Source organism: Crocuta crocuta, unplaced genomic scaffold, assembly GCF_008692635.1.
Source record: "Crocuta crocuta isolate KB4526 unplaced genomic scaffold, BGI_CrCroc_1.0 scaffold186, whole genome shotgun sequence".
NCBI classification, from domain to species: domain Eukaryota; kingdom Metazoa; phylum Chordata; class Mammalia; order Carnivora; family Hyaenidae; genus Crocuta; species Crocuta crocuta.
Window position 1 is genome coordinate 3,423,217 of NW_027551569.1, and position 17,647 is coordinate 3,440,863.

Genomic DNA, 17,647 nt, shown 5'->3' on the forward strand with positions numbered 1-17,647 from the left:
CAAAAGAAATATAAGACTGGTCACAGATGCAATTTAAAAGTTTCTAGTAGCCAGACTTTTTTAAGGTAAAAAGAGGTAAAAATAATTGTAATAGTATATTTTATCTAACCTAATATATTCAAAACTTTATTGTTTCAACATGTAGTCAACATAAGAAATGATTTATAAGATTTGAGGATGGGCATTAAGTTTAAAGAATCCAGTGTGTGTTTGATATGTTTGATACTTACAGTGCACCTCAATGCAGAATGGAACATTTCAAGTCCTCAAAGTACCCAAATGTGACTTGGGTCCTCAAGTACCCAAATGTGACTTCTGACTGCTGTACTATGCTCAGCAGTAAAGCTCTAGAATGATTTTCCTCTATGGGAATTAAATATGTTGGTATCCTGGTATATTACTAAGTCGCTAATGACTTTTTTTTCTCTGCAAAACAATTCCTCACTTTCTGATGATTCTTGATGAACAGCTCGTGAGGCAGTGGGGCATAATGGTGATGAAAGTAGGCTCTGGAACCCGGCTGCATGGATTTTAATCCCAGTTTCAACCCTTACCTAGCTGTATGGCCTTGGGCAAACTATCTTTGCTTTGGTTTCCTCCTCCCCCCTTACCCCAGTGACACTGTGGTACTCATCTAGAGTTAGTGTGAGGACTACGTGAGTTCATAACATAAAGTGGGACTGCTTAGCACATAGAAAGTGATTAACTAATACTAACTTATTAGTATTATTCCAGCTGTTGTTATTGCTAGCTATAACTGAAATCCTGAAGCTGCAAGGCTGAAGACTAGACTGTGGCTAATGTAATTCTACAAGGGTAAAGGGAGTCGCCTTACTATAGCTCAGGCTCAAACAGCCCAGTGACTATCCAGCTGTCACAATCTTTTGGGTCCCTGCCTGTTTCCCTCAGTATAAGCATCTGCCTGTCTTCCTGCCCGCCCGCCTCCCCAACTGATCTCTGTTATGGCTAATGCTTTGTGATGCCAACAGACTCAAACTCATCTATGGTTCTGAAGGAAAAGTAGGCTAGTGAATGAACAGACAATTGAAACAGAATCCATACAGCATGGAAAACCAGTTCCAGATGGGCTCTGGCAAATCCCACCCAAATCCCAGCACTGAAATTAACCAGCAAAGGAATACAAATCATGGATTGAGGGAGAGAGTATGTCCTGATCTCTTAAACATCTTTCATCTAGCGCAGTTTCTCATCTCCCTCACTGACAACAGGACACACATGGAATGGGTATGGGAAATTAAGCAGAAGACTCACTTTTCCAAAAACATTTCCAGAAAATCAGCTTCTTTGGGAGATCTAGTCACTTTTCTTAGGCTCAACAGTTATTAAATAAGCAAAGTTCAGGGACACCTGGGTGACACAGCTGGTTGAGTGTCTGAGTCTTGATTTTGGCTCAGGTTGTGATCTCAGGGTCACAAGATCAAACCCAGCTTGTGATTCTCTCCCGCCCTCTCTCTCTGACCCTCCCCTGCTCACTCGTTCTCTCTCTCAAAATAAATAAATATTAAAATAATAAAATAAAATCATAAATCAAATCCATTCCTTACTGGAATTTCACTACTTGGGAATGATTTAGGTCCTAAAGAATAACACACACACACACACACACACACACACACACACACCTGTTTCCTCCTCTCCCATTTTCAAGGAACCCCAAGTCTCCATAGAACAATTTACACATCACTGACCTGAAGTATCACTGGTTTTAAAAACTAAAAACATGGTGAGGGGCTTCCTGTAAAGATTCAGAAAAACTCCAATTCCAAGTCCTTCTTATCTCTCTCTTTTTTTTTTTTTTCCTCCAGTGACATCTATGTCTATATAGAAAAGAGTCCTCCAGTGCGCTGCCAAGCTGGAAGTGATGCTACTTATCCAGGACACCTCCACATGGATGCTGATTTGCCCTCTAGGTGATAATGTGGCCTTGCTCTGCTACATTTAGGTCAAGGGCCAGAATATTCTAGTATTTGAAAATATTCCTATAAATGGACATACACAGAATATCAGTGTCAAATATTCCAGAATGTGACATAAGCCCCAATCACATAAGGCAGGATCATAAGAACCAAGTTTTCCAGAAAGACTTGGAAGGACTCAACCCCAAATACCAGTGTCTCTCACAGCTGCTCACTGCTAGGAAGGACCCTGGGTGCCAAGTGAAGCTGTGTTGGGCAATATTACATCTGTTCCCTCCCTATGTGGTCATCGTGTTTCTGGTAATCTTTTTATTCTTGGGCATTAACTCAGAAATTAAATGAAGTGTGTGCTTGTGGTCTCTTCCTGCCAATGTACAGCTCACTTAAAGGACTAGGGTATCAGCTTGGGGTGTATTTCCTCAGGTAGTAGATAAGCTGGGTCAGGAGGTAGACCAGCCACCTCAGACACTAAGGTTCTCAGTGCAGGAGGCACTCTTCAATCTGGGAAAGTCGCTTAATGGCATCTGTAAAGGAGACAGACAACAGGCAACAAGCACAAAAAAAAAAAAGGAGTTGTTTGTGCAAGCTGATAAACAAAATCACTCTACTCTGGATTGCTACAAATCAAAGACCTAATTAAAATGAGATGGAAGACTCTGCATGCATGTACAAAGTGGCAGTTGGGGTGGGGGTGGGGGGATCAAAGGAAAAAGAGAGTCAAATTCCAAAGTCAGAAGTCACTGGCAAAACGAGTCTTTTTCTGATTGTATTTCAAATGCAGTCCAATCCAAAATTCCTTGTTACACTTTCTCCTCAAAAACCTGTAACCTCTTCATGTTTTACAATCACTTTATGGCACTCTACAAACAAGATTGAACCTTTATCTCTCACCTAATCTCCCACTCATCTTTTCCATTTATACCCCATGGTCTATACACTCCAATTCTTACTTAAAATTACATGAATCTTCTCACTGTTGTATATCTGGCTTAAGTTACTGTTTAATGGAATATCCTTTCCCTTTCTTTTCTGTCTGGCAAAATCATGGCCAATTTTCAAATTTGCTTCAAGCCTTCTTCATGTTTGAAGAACAATATATTGTTCTTGGCTAACAAAATATTTTTTAAAAACTGTTGAAACATTCACACAAGTGTCCACATCAAAAGGCAACAGCTCAAATTAGTATTGGAGTGATCGTGCTTATGTACTCAGCATCCAGACCAAAAAATAAATAAAACAATATCAGCACCCCAGAAGCCTCCCTCTTGCCACCCACCTCCTTCTTCTTCAAAGATAACTAGCTACTAACAGCATAGATTAGTTTAGCCTGTTTAAAACTACATATAAAAGGAACACTATAGGGGTGCCTGGGTGGCTTAGTCGGTTAAGCGTCCGACTTTCGCTTAGGTCATGATCTCGTGGTTCGTGGGTTCGAGCCCCGCGTCGGGCTCTGTGCTGACTGCCAGCTCAGAGCCTGGAGCCTGTTTCAGTCTGTGACTCCCTCTCTCTCTGACCCTCCCCTGCTCACGCTGTCTCTCTCTCTCTCTCTCCTAGAAATAAATAAAACATTAAAAAAAAAATTTTTAAAAAGGAAAACTATAATATATATACTCTTCTGCATCTAGCTTGTTTCATTCAGTATTATGTTTGTGAAATTTTATCTATGTTGTTGTACGTAGTTCCTCCATTTTTATAGTTACATAACATTCCATTTTGTGACTATAATACAATCTGTTTATCTGTTCTATTGTTCATGGCTGGGTTGCTTCCAGTCTATCCCAGGGACTATTATCAACATTTTTGTGTACCTTCTGATGTGTATGTGTGTGTACTTCTGTTGGCATATACCTAACAGTGGATTTACTGGATCATAGGATATGCGTATGATGATCAGCTTTAGCAGATATTGTCAGAATATTTTACAAAATACTTGTATCAATTTTCATAAACTTCTTGTACCAATCCCAGTGTCTGAGGATTTCAGTGGCTTCTTATCCTAACACTTGACTCTGTCAGTCTTTTTGATGCCATGCTGGTGAGCATGTGATGACATTACATTGTGTTTTCATTCCCCATGAAGATATTAATCTCCATTTTCTGCTAGGTGCTTTATTATTTTGCCTTCTACATTCAGGTGGTCAATTCACTTGAATTGGTTTATGTATGTGGTGTGACGCAGAAGTTGATATACATTTTTTCGATAAAGATACCCAATTGATCAAGAGTCATTTATTGAAAAGATAATACTTTCTCCTCTGCTATGCAGAATCACCTTTAATATAAATCAAGTGTCTATATATGTGTGGGCCAATTTCTGGACTCTTGTTCCATTGGTTTGTCTAGTTGGATGCCAACGTCTCACTGGTTAGTCACCTGTGACTCCATGTGTCCAGGAATGCCCTTTGGAAGGAAATTTTATTTATAAATTCAACTTTTTAATAGATTTTCCATTTCTTCTTCTGATAGTTTTCCTTATTGAAGCCTATTTTTAACCTTCAGGTCTCAGTGACCTACAAGGCCACTGAAGTACCAACCTTCACTTCTCTCTCAAAGAGAAAAGCAGCAAAACTGGCACCGGTCTTGGTAGAAAAATCTCATTGTATTTATCCTGGAAATTTAGTCGTTTTCTATACAATGGCATGCTATTGACATTAATTCACCAAAATGAAATTAATTAATTAAAGGCAGGGGCTTTGTTTTTTGCACAGCTGGGCTTTCAGGCTAAGCCATATAAGGTTTGTTTTGTTTCTTTATCCTATAGCAACCAAAAGGAACCTTCTGCTTTAACTATTGTAGAAAAACATTTAAACAAAAGAATCCACACTAATAGTAATAATAGATTAGGTCAACTAAATGGTCCATGAAAACTGTATGACAAAACTTAATGACTTTTCACAAGTGGAATTTTTGGAAGCCATATGTCCAACAGATTCAAATGCTAATCACATATTTTAAACTCTAGGGAGAATACAAGGATTTCCTATCTACCCATCAATATCCCAGAAGGGTAAAGCCTAAAGCGGAGAGAGAATGAACATATGAATATATTTGGGAAATAGTTTTTTCTCTATAAAAACATACTTTTCATAAAAGTTATGGTGACTTTATTTTCAGTTGCTCAGCAATCATACCTGCTTTGGGGATTTAGTTGTATTTTGCTTCATCTTCTGAACATGGATATTGGACTGTGGATTTTTTTCATATATCCTGACATTTCTGAAAGATGTGTAAGATACTGGGGTTGCAGTAATAAAGTTCTGTAAGGACTAGAAGAACTACAACAGTTTAAAGTGGAAAGATACAAGTTGCTGCTGATAAAGAACAGACTAGCTCCAAACTGATACCTTAACGGAAGGGCTCTCACTGGGACCTAGTATCCGGAGAAGGAAATGAGGTAGGAAACATGCAATTTATATACCCTTGAGGTCTCGAGATTCTCAGCAGGCATAGGAACTTACAACAAGAGAGGATTTAGGCATATATTTTACTGCGTAAACCTAGTTTATATTCTACTGAGTCAGTTTATACGATATTATCTAACTGACTGGCAATACCAAAAACGATCATGGATGCAAGGGAACACAAACACTTACATAGTGCTGGTAGGGGTTTAAATTTGTATATTGCTTTGGAAAGCAATTTGGCAATATCTGATAAAGAACCTAGCTTATGACTTACCAGGTAACCGTACTTCTAGGTATATGTCCTGGGTAAAATCTGCCACAAATGTGAATAAAAACCATACAGGGGTATTCACTATAGTCTTAACTATAATATGGAAAATGAGGAACAACATAAATATCTAGCTATATTACAAAGAGGAAGAAAAAATAAAACAAAGTATATTCCTACAAAGGAGCACCAAATAGCCGATAACATGAATAAATGAAATCTATATTAATACAAATAAATCTTTAAAATGTTACGTTGAATAGAAAAGTTGTACAAAGATATGTATAGCAAGATACCACTTACATGAATTTTAAACACCCAAATTACAGTTTATATTGCTTAAGGACATAAATAGCATCTCAAGGAGAGTTGTTTCCAGAATCCTTTTCAACACTACCACTACCCACCTATCTAAGCTGGCATAAATAATAAAACCTATTTGTTCCTATAATTGTCCTAGAAATAGCTCAACTCTTCTCTTCTCACCCTATCCTCAAGCTTTGAAACCGGTCTAGGGCAAAATTAACTAACCAATGATCCAGTGGAGCTACTCTAGGAGAGTTGAAAACTTTTAGAGGGATAATAAATGTGTCCCTCTAAAATAAATAAATGTTTTAATAAAAGTAAATAAACTGGGCCAGTAGCTCTCCTGGATCTCTACACATGGCTTTCTTCTTGCATCTCTCTTTTTTTTTTTTTTTACGTTTATTTATCTATTTTTATTTTTATTTTTTATTTTTATTTATTTCTAGGAGAGAGAGAGAGACAGCATGAGCAGGGGAGGGTCAGAGAGAGAGGGAGTCACAGACTGAAACAGGCTCCAGGCTCTGAGCTGGCAGTCAGCACAGAGCCCGACGCGGGCCTCGAACCCACGAAATGTGAGATCATGACCTAAACGAAAGTCAGACACCCAACCGACTAAGCCACCCAGGCGCCCCTTATCTATTTTTAAAGAGAGAGAGAGAGACAGGGTCTTCATGTGCAAAGGGAAAGGGAGAGGGAGAATCCAAGCTGACAGCATGGAACCTGACCTGGGGATGAATGCCACTAACAGTGAGATCACAACCCGAGTCAAAATCAAGAGTCAGACGCTTAACCGACTGAGCCACCCAGGTACTCTGTTGGTCTTTCTTTGATTCTTTTCTATATAATGGGCTCTCAGGAGAAACACCTCTTAGGTCTTTCTTTATATGAGACTTAGATTGATCTCATCCCTTTATTTCTTCTATCCCATACTTTGGTTGCTATAAGATGATCCTGGACTAATCCTCATTTGAGAGATCTCTTCTGCCTCCAACGCTTATTAAAAGGCCAAATGGTCAAGGTAAGGTTCAAGGAAAAGAAGGCCTCTCATTAAGTCAGTTCACAAGTCAAGAAGACCAAAAAGAGCTTCAAGGCTTCCTGCTATATATAATCAATAAGTGCTTCTTCTGCCCCTAATACCACCTTCTTGGCTGCCACTGTAATTGTTCTTCACTCTACACTGAGGAGTTGCTATGCGGGGAACACACTGCACTGCCATGTTCCTTCTTTGCCTTGGTAATTCTTGGACCACATCTCACTTCTAAAACAGTCTGTACTCTTCTTAAATAGAGAAAAGCCCTGTTCCTCTTTTGTAACTGGAAAGTATGAAACCGGAAAAATGCTTTCTATGGATACTTCCAACCAAGACATCGAATTTATGATGGGATAGAAAAGACTACTGTTTCCTGTTCAAGAATTTGAATATGACCTGGAAGGCATAAAAGTCATTGATGCAGAGCTGACAAGTCACCTGCCTCCCCAACCCCTTTTCCTCCTACAGTCTATAAATATGAAGCTGTTTTTACCCTGGGGACAAATTAAAGAACTTTCACCCACCACACTCACTGTTAATGGATCAGCACTGAAACCACAACTTATTTTGCCCCAGCCACACAAAGACTTGTGGCATGGTAAGAAATGTTGCTCCTCACAAAAATTACCTGGATGCATGCCCTGAGCATGAAAGACTATTTTCCCTTATGAGCACTAATGATTCATTTGAAGAAATGACCGAAGTAATGATTTTCCTATCCTTGCTGAGAATCCCTCATTCTTAACTATGGATTTCAATGTGCTGGGAGTAGGGTACATTAGCCAGAACCCCAGGGCTTCACAAAGTTCCCCCATTATTTTCAGGAAAATCAGGGCCTACAAATGTATTAGAAGTCCCTAAACACCAAACACCGACCTCTTTTTTTAAGCAAATAGATTTGAATGAGGCTTTGACTACATGAATCCATTTCCTGCCTTGTTTTAACCTCAAGTCAACAGAGTATAACATGAAAGACCCCCCTGAGTTTGTTTCACTCCTGAGTGTGGCCTGACAGGCAGGAGGCCCAAAAGCCAACTATGCCTCAGTTTCTGATAAGAGTGCGGAATTAGGTCTGCAAACCAAGGGAGCATTCTTGAGCTATGGGCTCCCTTGTGGCCACTGTATAGCATTCATTTCTGCTCTCTCACATACGCCCTCTACAGGCCTACTTTCTCTTGAATCTGCTGCTTTGTGCTCCATTTCCTTGAAACACCTGAGACAAATGTGAGCCTAGTCTGCTTAGACTGGGCCGTCTCTGCTTTGCCTCCCAAGCATTTCTGGGTACTATGGACTGAATGTTTGTATGCCCCCACTACTAGCCCCATTTCAGACGGTGAAGCTCTAATCCCCAAGTGTGATGGTAATCAGAGATATAGCCTCTGGAAGGCAATGAAGTCATGACGGTGGAGCTTTCGTCATGAAATTAGTGCCCTTATGAAAAGAGACACAAGACAGATGATGTCTCTCTCCACCATCTGTGGACACATCAAGAACACAGCCATCTACAAACTAAGAAGAGGGTCCTCACCAACTCTGCAAGCACTGTGATCTCACACTCCCCAGCCTCCAGAACAGTGAGAAATAAACATCTTGTTTTAGCCACCCAGTCTGTGGTATTGGCTGTAGCAACCTAAGCTGACAAAGACACCTGGGAATCTGAATCCTTATCTTAGGATCCAAACCCCTAACTTGACAGGTCTCCTGGAACCAAAACATAGCTCAACCTGAATCCTACAACCTCCAAATGCCCCCATGACACCTAGTGGATGACACCGCGTGGCATCAACAGCTGCTTGAACCATTGCTTGGACTGCCTGGCTGCTTGTAAAACGAAACAAAATCAAAACAAAACAAAAACGCCACACAACCTCTACAGCATAATTAGCTCTATCAGCCTTTGTGAGACATTCCAAAGAGTGAGCCCCACCTACCCAAGCTTTATTCATTCACCCCTCTCCTGGGGTCCTTAGTCACTGCCAATCGCAGCAGGGCTAGGACAGAGGTCTGTTAATTTATGACAGGCAACTTAGATTTCAGGTCACAGGATTTAACCTGCAGTAAATCTAAATTTGCATAAGGATAATGGGCATTCTACTACACTTTATGCCAATAAGCCTAATGTGGTAATTAACCACTGAGCACATTTACTGATAAGCTGTTCATTAGAGAAAAACCTGAAAACTAGCAGTGTTATCAGAGTCCACAATTTTCAAATCGCTTTCAGAAATGCATTTTTGCCTATAGGGACTAAAAGCTCGTAAAAATCACAGAGCTGTCATTCTCAACGCATTTTCAACGAAACTGCCAGTATGATAAACCCTTAGAAGTGAGAACCAGTTTTGTGGATCTCACTTTATTCCTTTCCTATAAGCTTTATCTTTAAAAACCTTCCATTTTTATAAGAAACCACAATGCTGGAAGCTTCTGCTACTTTTTTGTTTGTCCATCTTAAGCCAGAACTGGCTCACTCATTCGCACAGGATGCACGTTTTATGGGTTGCTACCACTGTAATGGAGGGCAGAGCCCAGTGGGTGTGGCAAGTTCCCCACTGATAGTGCATGCAACATCTACTCTTCTTACAAGGATCTTTCATTCCCAGCCCTCTGTAGGTGGAATTCTCACAACTCACTTTCTTCTTGGACCTTCATGCTCTTTTTCATTAGCACCATTATCTGGAAAGCATCCACAAAGCCCTTGGTCCAGCCTGTCTCAGCTGCACTAATCCAATGGCCAAATGTAACCAATTCAGTATGAACTGTGCACTTCATAAATAGTAGCCATGGTGCTTTGCCCAGAGGGATACAGAGACAAATAAGACACGTTGTGTCATCGCAGAGTAAACAGTACTTTGATGCTTTGGATCACCTCCTGGTTCTCTATCATTTGCATTTGTTTTTCCGTTAAGAGTAATTTAGTCAAATTCTCTCTAGAAAAGAACACCAAGTAGGCAGAGCCAGTAGATGGAGATGCTCCCAATATTCCAGTACATGCTAGAACTCTCCTCTCGTGAAAGACTTTAGTAACGCATTGTTGGTAACACGGACTCTGCCATGTGATAACAACATTCTGTTATATTTCTTCATGATTAGATTCTTCAAGGGCTTTGTGTATGTAAATTTTTTCTCATCAACTACATTCAGAGTTGCTGCAAATCCTTTGTGCAATAAACATACAAAGTGGTTAAGATAGCACGCTGTTTGAGAGGAGAAAAAATAAATAAACCTGCCATATATGGCAAATTTTTTATTTTAGTAAAATTTATTTTAATAAAAATGCATGAAATTCAATGAATGACTTAAACTGAACTGACATTGTCTTACATTCTTTGGTGTCTTCAAGTTTCAAATCTACAAGGTTTGTGTCCCATTTGCTAATCATATAAAATCATTCCCAACGTTTTACTCTTCTACAAAGGTGACTTTTAAATTTTATTATAACAAATACAGACTAACGCCCTCAAGTCCATAGTTTCAGTAAAATTTAATGATGGAACTAATCACTTGGGAGAAGGAGAATATAAACACAAAACATGAATTATTGAAAATTACATAAAGAAATGCATTTTTTAAAAAAATTTACAGCAACCCCAAATAAGTCTACAAAATACTTTTCAGTAAGATGTCTTGTATGTACTTTATTTAAAGAATATGTAAGAAAGGTTTGGCATACAACAGACACATGAAATGATGCTCAGCTTCCCTCCTCATCAGGGAAATACAAGTCAAAACCACACTGAGATACCACCTCACGCCAGTCAGAGTGGCTAAAATGAGCAAATCAGAGAACTCTAGATGCTGGCGAGGATGTGGAGAAACGGGCACCCTCCTACACTGTTGGTGGGAATGTAAACTGATACAGCCCCTCTGGAAAACAGTGTGGAGGTTCCTCAGGAAACTAACAATAGAACTCCCCTATGACCCAGCAATAGCACTGNGAAAAGAAAAGAAAGAAAGGTTTGGCATAATCCCCTGGGATATTGTTTTAACACTTACGCTTCTTATATATTTAGCTTCTCCATTTCTACTGCCTTTGTCCCCCTCTGAATTTCACAGTGATTCTGTCTCTCTGATTCAGAAGCAAAACACAATTAGCCATCACCTCTGCCTTTGCAGCTACAATGACACTTCCAGGTCCTGACTTACTGGTCCCCTTTGGACTAGGACCTACTAACTACGCCATCCACCCTAAATCTTTCTACTTTCTTGGCTTCTGTAACATCACTTTCTCTGGTTCTCCTACCACTTCTCTAACTTTTCCTTTTAAATCTCTCTCTTCATAATTATTGGTGACTTTCAGGATTCTTTTTTGTTTTAATCCACTGTTCTACATGATGTGCTTTCTCATGGGAGATCATCAGCTGTAACTGAGTGGACTATATTCCTTATATTCTCACTACAGTTACACCTCCAGCTACCTGCACTTGACCCTGATGTCCAGATAACACAAGTACCTCCAACATAACACATTCAAAAGTAAACAGCACTTTCTCTGTTAAGCCTGCCTCTCCTCCTGTATCTGAATCTCTACATTCTATTAATATCACGCCAGCCAGAAACCTGTGCCCTCTCTCTGGCTTTACCTCTAATGTCCGGTCAAGTTGATGAGTTTTACTGATATTTTCCTTGCTGCTCTTCTCATTCCTAGTTTTGCCCACTTACAAAATAAATTCCTAGCCCCGGTACATGCACACATCTCCATACACCACACTTCTCTCACAGCACCCTAGCCACGCTGAGCTCTGTTTCTACAAAGTGAGTTAGCACATGTGAAATACTTAGATGAGTTCATGGTATACAGTAAGCACTCACTAAATTAGCTGCTATTACTACTACTACTACTACCACACCACCACTCTTCCTATTTTCCTTATTCTTACTATTAGTTCCTCACACTTACCATGCTGTTTCACACTTTTATGTCTTTGCTGATACGACTGCTTCTTCCCAGAATTTATTTGGTTGCCTAACTCTTCACTCTTGGGCAGGGGGGTAAAAGTTCTGTTGATGTTCTTTCTCCTTCAGGAAACCATCTTTAATATCTGAGGTCAGGTTAATTGCCCATACTGTGAGTTTCACCTTGAACTCACAAATATTTTGATTATGCAGCTTATTATGAAACATTATCATTCTCTGGGGGGTTTCTGTCATTTCAACAAGTGCAGGGGTCAGCAAACTATAGCCCTGGGGCAAAATCCAACCCATTCTCTGCTTATGCAATTAGTTTACTACAACACAGACACACCCATTTGTTTACACATGATCTATGGCTGCTTTCATGCTACAGAGTTTGGTAGTATGATAGAGATTCTATGGCCCACAAAACCATATATTTACTATCAATTTATTATTTGCTATCTGGCCCAGAGCTTCTCAAAGTTGGCACTATTGAGATCTGGGCTAGATAACTGACATAGAGGGGTTATTCCATCTATGCATTGTAGGATGTATAGCAGCAGTCTCTGCTTCCACACACTATATGCCTATGGGGATAGCACTCCTACCCCTTCACCTCATTACCACTTGATTCACCTCATCCACTCCCCTGTTGCAGTTTTAACAACCAAAAGTGTCTTTGGACATCACCAAATGTTACCTGGGGTCAAAATTGTCCCTGTTTGAGAACCACTACCCTGGCCCCTTACTGAGAAAGCTGCCAACCCCTCATGTAGAAGATCTTCCAAAGGAAGGAACTATGCCCAGTTCATTTTGTGTTCCAAACACCACTCCTAGAATATAACAGAAGCTCAGTAAGTCAGTCACTTAAAGGTAACTCAGGGATGGTTAGATATTCCAAAGTACTTTAAAATGTCTAAGAATTTTAGACTTGAAAGGGTCACTGGTGATCACCATGCCAATACCCAACGTTACAACTAGATTTCATTTCCTTCAGCATGTTAAACATCACCTATCAAAATTATTCTGTTACAAATATCTATGAAGAAAAAGTACCTATGAAAGTTACACTTCATCACAATTGCATTTGATTCTAAGGAACATAAAAGACAGAAAATTGCTGCATTCATATTTCACAGATGCACATACATTTCATTTATCCATGAATGCAATTTTTTTACTGTCTGTAAAGAAGAAATTGTTTTCATTTTCCAAGTAGGATCATTCCAACTGGGGTCAAACTACAGTATAGAGAAACAACTTCCTTATAGTCAATCAAGAAATTCATTCAAGAGGTATAAATTACTTTCAACTCTAATAAACCTACAGTATATACAGCATTGTATACAGAAACCCCTCTGCCTCAAAGGAATTATATGCCTACCAGGAAAAAAAAAAAAACAAATGAAAGCATAACATTTTAAGGATCAAATAAATGACAATAATAGCTAATATTTATTGAGCACTCACCATATACTATATTACATGATCTCATTTGATCCTCATAAAAGTACCTACTGGGGTGCCTGGGTGGCTCAGTTGGTTAAATGTCCAACTTCAGTTCAGGTCATGATCTCTCATGGGTTCGAGCCCTGCATTGGGCTCTGTGCTGATAGCTAGCTTGGAGCCTGGAGCCTGCTTCAGATTCTGTGTCTCCCTCTCTCTGACCCTCCCCTGCTCACACTGTTTCTCTCTCTCAGAAATAAATAAAACATTAATTTTTTTTTTAAGTACCTACTTACCTGAGTTTTTAAGATACCCATTTTATAGCTAAAGCAAATGAAAGAAGCTAGCTAACTTGTCCAAGAGTGCATGGATAGTAAATGGCAAAAAGATTTAAACTTGGAACTCTGCCTCTGAAATCTCAGCTCACATGCACTGTAAGTATGCAGTTCAGAAATGAGAAAGACCACCGTTGACCAGGTGATCAGTCAAGCAGGTAACTTTGAGATGAGTCCCTGAAGAACGGGCAAGAGTCAGAAAGCAAAGAGAAAGAGTGAAATCCTTAGCTAGGACTCCCAAATAAAGAAGTTTCAGAAGCAAGAACTCAAAACATTTATCTAAAAGGTGGAGAAATAACCCCTCTGGTTAAATATACACAGGAAATATCGTGAAGCAGGGACCAAGGTGACACCAAACTACAGAAGGCCATGAGTGGGAGGCTCAGGAAGATACACTCTTGAGGGCATGAGGCGTTTCTGAAGAACAGCACACAGAGCAAGGTGGGGTGGAATGCCAAATTCAGAGAAGGATCAAGAGAGAAGGCAGGTGGGAAGGCTCCTTATCCATAGCCATTCCTCCTTTCTTCTCAGGCTCAACCTCCTGCCTCACCTTTTCTCTAGGGAAGTCAGAAGTCACCCCACATGAGCTTTCTTTTCATCCCTTTCTCAAACCTTAAAACCATTTTGTGTTTTGCTTCCTTACTTACCATCTTTGGGAAAACAGCATTCTTTCTCTTTCTGAGTTTAAGGAGGTACAGGTCAAGGAAAGGGTTTTGCGTGACGATACAGTAGCACATGCTTGTACCCCACAAGGAAGGAACAACTAGAGAGGCAAGGATCATAAGTGCGAGAGTGGAGGAAGTGAAGAGTAGACTCCAGGAGGTGACAGGAGGGGAGGAAATGTCGAGCACAGGTGAACTGCTGAGCTTACAAACATGGAGGGACCCTTTGTCCTCTGGCATAAAAGGAGAGACATAGTCAACTTCGATAGGAGACAAACAGGCAAATGGAGACCTTGAGGGGGAGCCAAGCTTGATACACTGGCAAGACAGTCACAGCTTGGACCTTTTTAGAAGAGTAGCATGTCTGATCACAGACATCTTGTCCCTCTCACCAATCTCCACTGAGCCACAGCCACAATGACCACAGGGGTCACCTGGCCATGTCTTTAACATGCCCAGCTCTCCCTTGTCTGGCATCCTTCCTGTCCCTGTGGCTGCCTCTGACTGGAATGGCCTCTCCTGGGTCTTTGTGTGCCTCTTTCCTCTCAGGTCTCAGCTTAACTGTCACCTCCTCGGAGAGTCCCTTCCTGACCACTCAGTCTGATGACAGAGACCCAACCTCCTTGCCACCCACTCTCTCATTATTCTCTTTTATTTCCTTTATACCACTTACCATTATCTTAAAGAATCGTAATGAGTTATTTATAGATTTATTCTTAGTCTTCTCCAACATGAATTCCATAGGCTCCTTATATATAGTCTCATTCACCACACACTCCAATGCTTAGAACAGAGCTCATAACAGAACAGGTATTCCATGAATATCTACTTCACTTGTGAATAAATGAATGAGTGACATGCTGTTGAGAAAATGGATATATGCAGAAATTGGAAATTTAGAGCAATAATTCTATTGCTGGTGCTCACAAATATTTTTTTAAATCAAGGATTTTATTATTGATTGAGAGAGACAGAGAGTGAGAGACAGACAGACAGCATGAGCAAGGGAGGGTGAGAGAGAGAGAAGGAGATTCAGAATCCGAAGACAGGCTCCAGGCTCTGAGCTGTCAGTACAGAGCCTGGTGCAGGGCTCGAACCCACGAACTGTGAGATGATGACCTGAGCCGAAGTTGGATGCTTAACCGAGTGAGCCACCCAAGCGCCCCTGATGCTCACAAATATTTACTAACTTATTGAAGAATATGTTCCATATACTTATGTGCCAGGACCTATGTTTAACTCTAAAGTGAGTATTCAATTTATNGAGTAGCATGTCTGATCACAGACATCTTGTCCCTCTCACCAATCTCCACTGAGCCACAGCCACAATGACCACAGGGGTCACCTGGCCATGTCTTTAACATGCCCAGCTCTCCCTTGTCTGGCATCCTTCCTGTCCCTGTGGCTGCCTCTGACTGGAATGGCCTCTCCTGGGTCTTTGTGTGCCTCTTTCCTCTCAGGTCTCAGCTTAACTGTCACCTCCTCGGAGAGTCCCTTCCTGACCACTCAGTCTGATGACAGAGACCCAACCTCCTTGCCACCCACTCTCTCATTATTCTCTTTTATTTCCTTTATACCACTTACCATTATCTTAAAGAATCTTTTTTTTTTTTAAATGTTTTTATTTATTTCTAGGAGAGAGAGAGAGAGACAGCGTGAGCAGGGGAGGGTCAGAGAGAGAGGGAGTCACAGACTGAAACAGGCTCCAGGCTCTGAGCTGGCAGTCAGCACAGAGCCCGACGCGGGGCTCGAACCCACGAACCGCGAGATCATGACCTAAGCGAAAGTCTGATGCTTAACCGACTAAGCCACCCAGGCGCCCCTATCTTAAAGAATCTTAATGAGTTATTTGTAGATTTATTCTTAGTCTTCTCCAACATGAATTCCATAGGCTCCTTATATATAGTCTCATTCACCACACACTCCAATGCTTAGAACAGAGCTCATAACAGAACAGGTATTCCATGAATATCTACTTCACTTGTGAATAAATGAATGAGTGACATGCTGTTGAGAAAATGGATATATGCAGAAATTGGAAATTTAGAGCAATAATTCTATTGCTGGTGCTCACAAATATTTTTTTAAATCAACGATTTTATTATTGATTGAGAGAGACAGAGAGTGAGAGACAGACAGACAGCATGAGCAAGGGAGGGTGAGAGAGAGAGAAGGAGATTCAGAATCCGAAGACAGGCTCCAGGCTCTGGGCTGTCAGTACAGAGCCTGGGGCAGGGCTCGAACCCACGAACTGTGAGATGATGACCTGAGCCCAAGTTGGATGCTTAACCGAGTGAGCCACCCAAGCGCCCCTGATGCTCACAAATATTTACTAACTTATTGAAGAATATGTTCCATATACTTATGTGCCAGGACCTATGTTTAACTCTAAAGTGAGTATTCAATTTATATAAATCCTAATCTCTGCCTTCTAGAAGCCCCATGGACTAAGGGAACATATGAACACAGATCATTAAAATACAGTAAGGAATAACATACCAATTATAATGCAATGGAGTTAAGAACTAAGAGCTGTGAGAGTTTACAGCACAGTGATCCTCACTTAAGCAGGGTAAACCAGGAAAACAATTCTACTAAAGTGCTGAGGATAGGGAGGCCCCTTCCGAATTAGGCAGGCAACTACAAAGGGTAAAGGAGTAGCCATGAGGTAGAGAAAACGGGGCAAATCCACAACTCTCCCCAGCAGTTATTCACTTAAAGTAAGGAATGTGCTAAGGTATACACTCAGCAGGAGACAGGATCATAGAAAAGACGTTCAGCATGTCACTAGTTGAGGGAATAGAATAGAGGTGGCGAGAGATCTACTATAACTAGAAGAGAAGGACTCCTTAAAGGGCTAATCTCAAAAGAGCCAAAAGAACAGCAGCTCCTCTCAGAGAGGAGGAAGAGGGCTCATCCTAGAAGACAGGAGAATTCTAAGAAGGTAAATTTATTTGAAGGTAAATCTGAAAAGTGGAGAAAGAGAAGTTTAGCAAGCATTGACCAAATAGTTTCTATTTTCTCCAAGAAATATGAGATAGACCATACTGGCTGGTAAGAAAGAGGCTGAGGGAGAGGAAAGAAGGAGAATTTTATTGGCTGGCAATTGGTATGCAATGTTACTGCCCAATGCTACATTTTTACTGATCTGTGAAGTGAAAAATGTGTCCTTTTATCACTCTTGAAAACTATGCAGAAGCTGGTTCTGGCACACTGTCCACATGGGGAACAGAACACAAGGTTACAAAAGCACATAACACTAATGGAATAGTCATCTCTGCATTTGCAAAGCAATTAAAAAGAAACATTAGTTAATTAATTAGCTCAATGATTACTTTATCCCTGTAGGTATATGTGTACAACAAC

The 17,647-nt window shown here is 40.5% G+C and overlaps 1 protein-coding gene and 1 long non-coding RNA gene across 7 annotated transcripts in view; one reads left to right on the forward strand and one right to left on the reverse strand.

Annotated features, from left to right (window-relative positions):
• The window catches only part of NRXN3 (neurexin 3), a 1,503,781-nt gene that overhangs the window by 1,078,532 nt on the left and 407,602 nt on the right, over positions 1–17,647 (reverse strand). The window lies entirely within an intron of this gene.
• LOC144220412 (uncharacterized) overlaps positions 1–17,647 on the forward strand; it is a 48,842-nt gene that overhangs the window by 22,766 nt on the left and 8,429 nt on the right. Inside the window, exon 3 of one of the 2 annotated variants that reach the window (XR_013331736.1) lies at positions 1,827–1,931. This is a non-coding gene — a long non-coding RNA (uncharacterized LOC144220412). Of the gene's footprint in view, positions 1–1,826; positions 2,298–17,647 lie in introns of those variants that run through there. The other variant, XR_013331735.1, reaches the window with a different exon arrangement.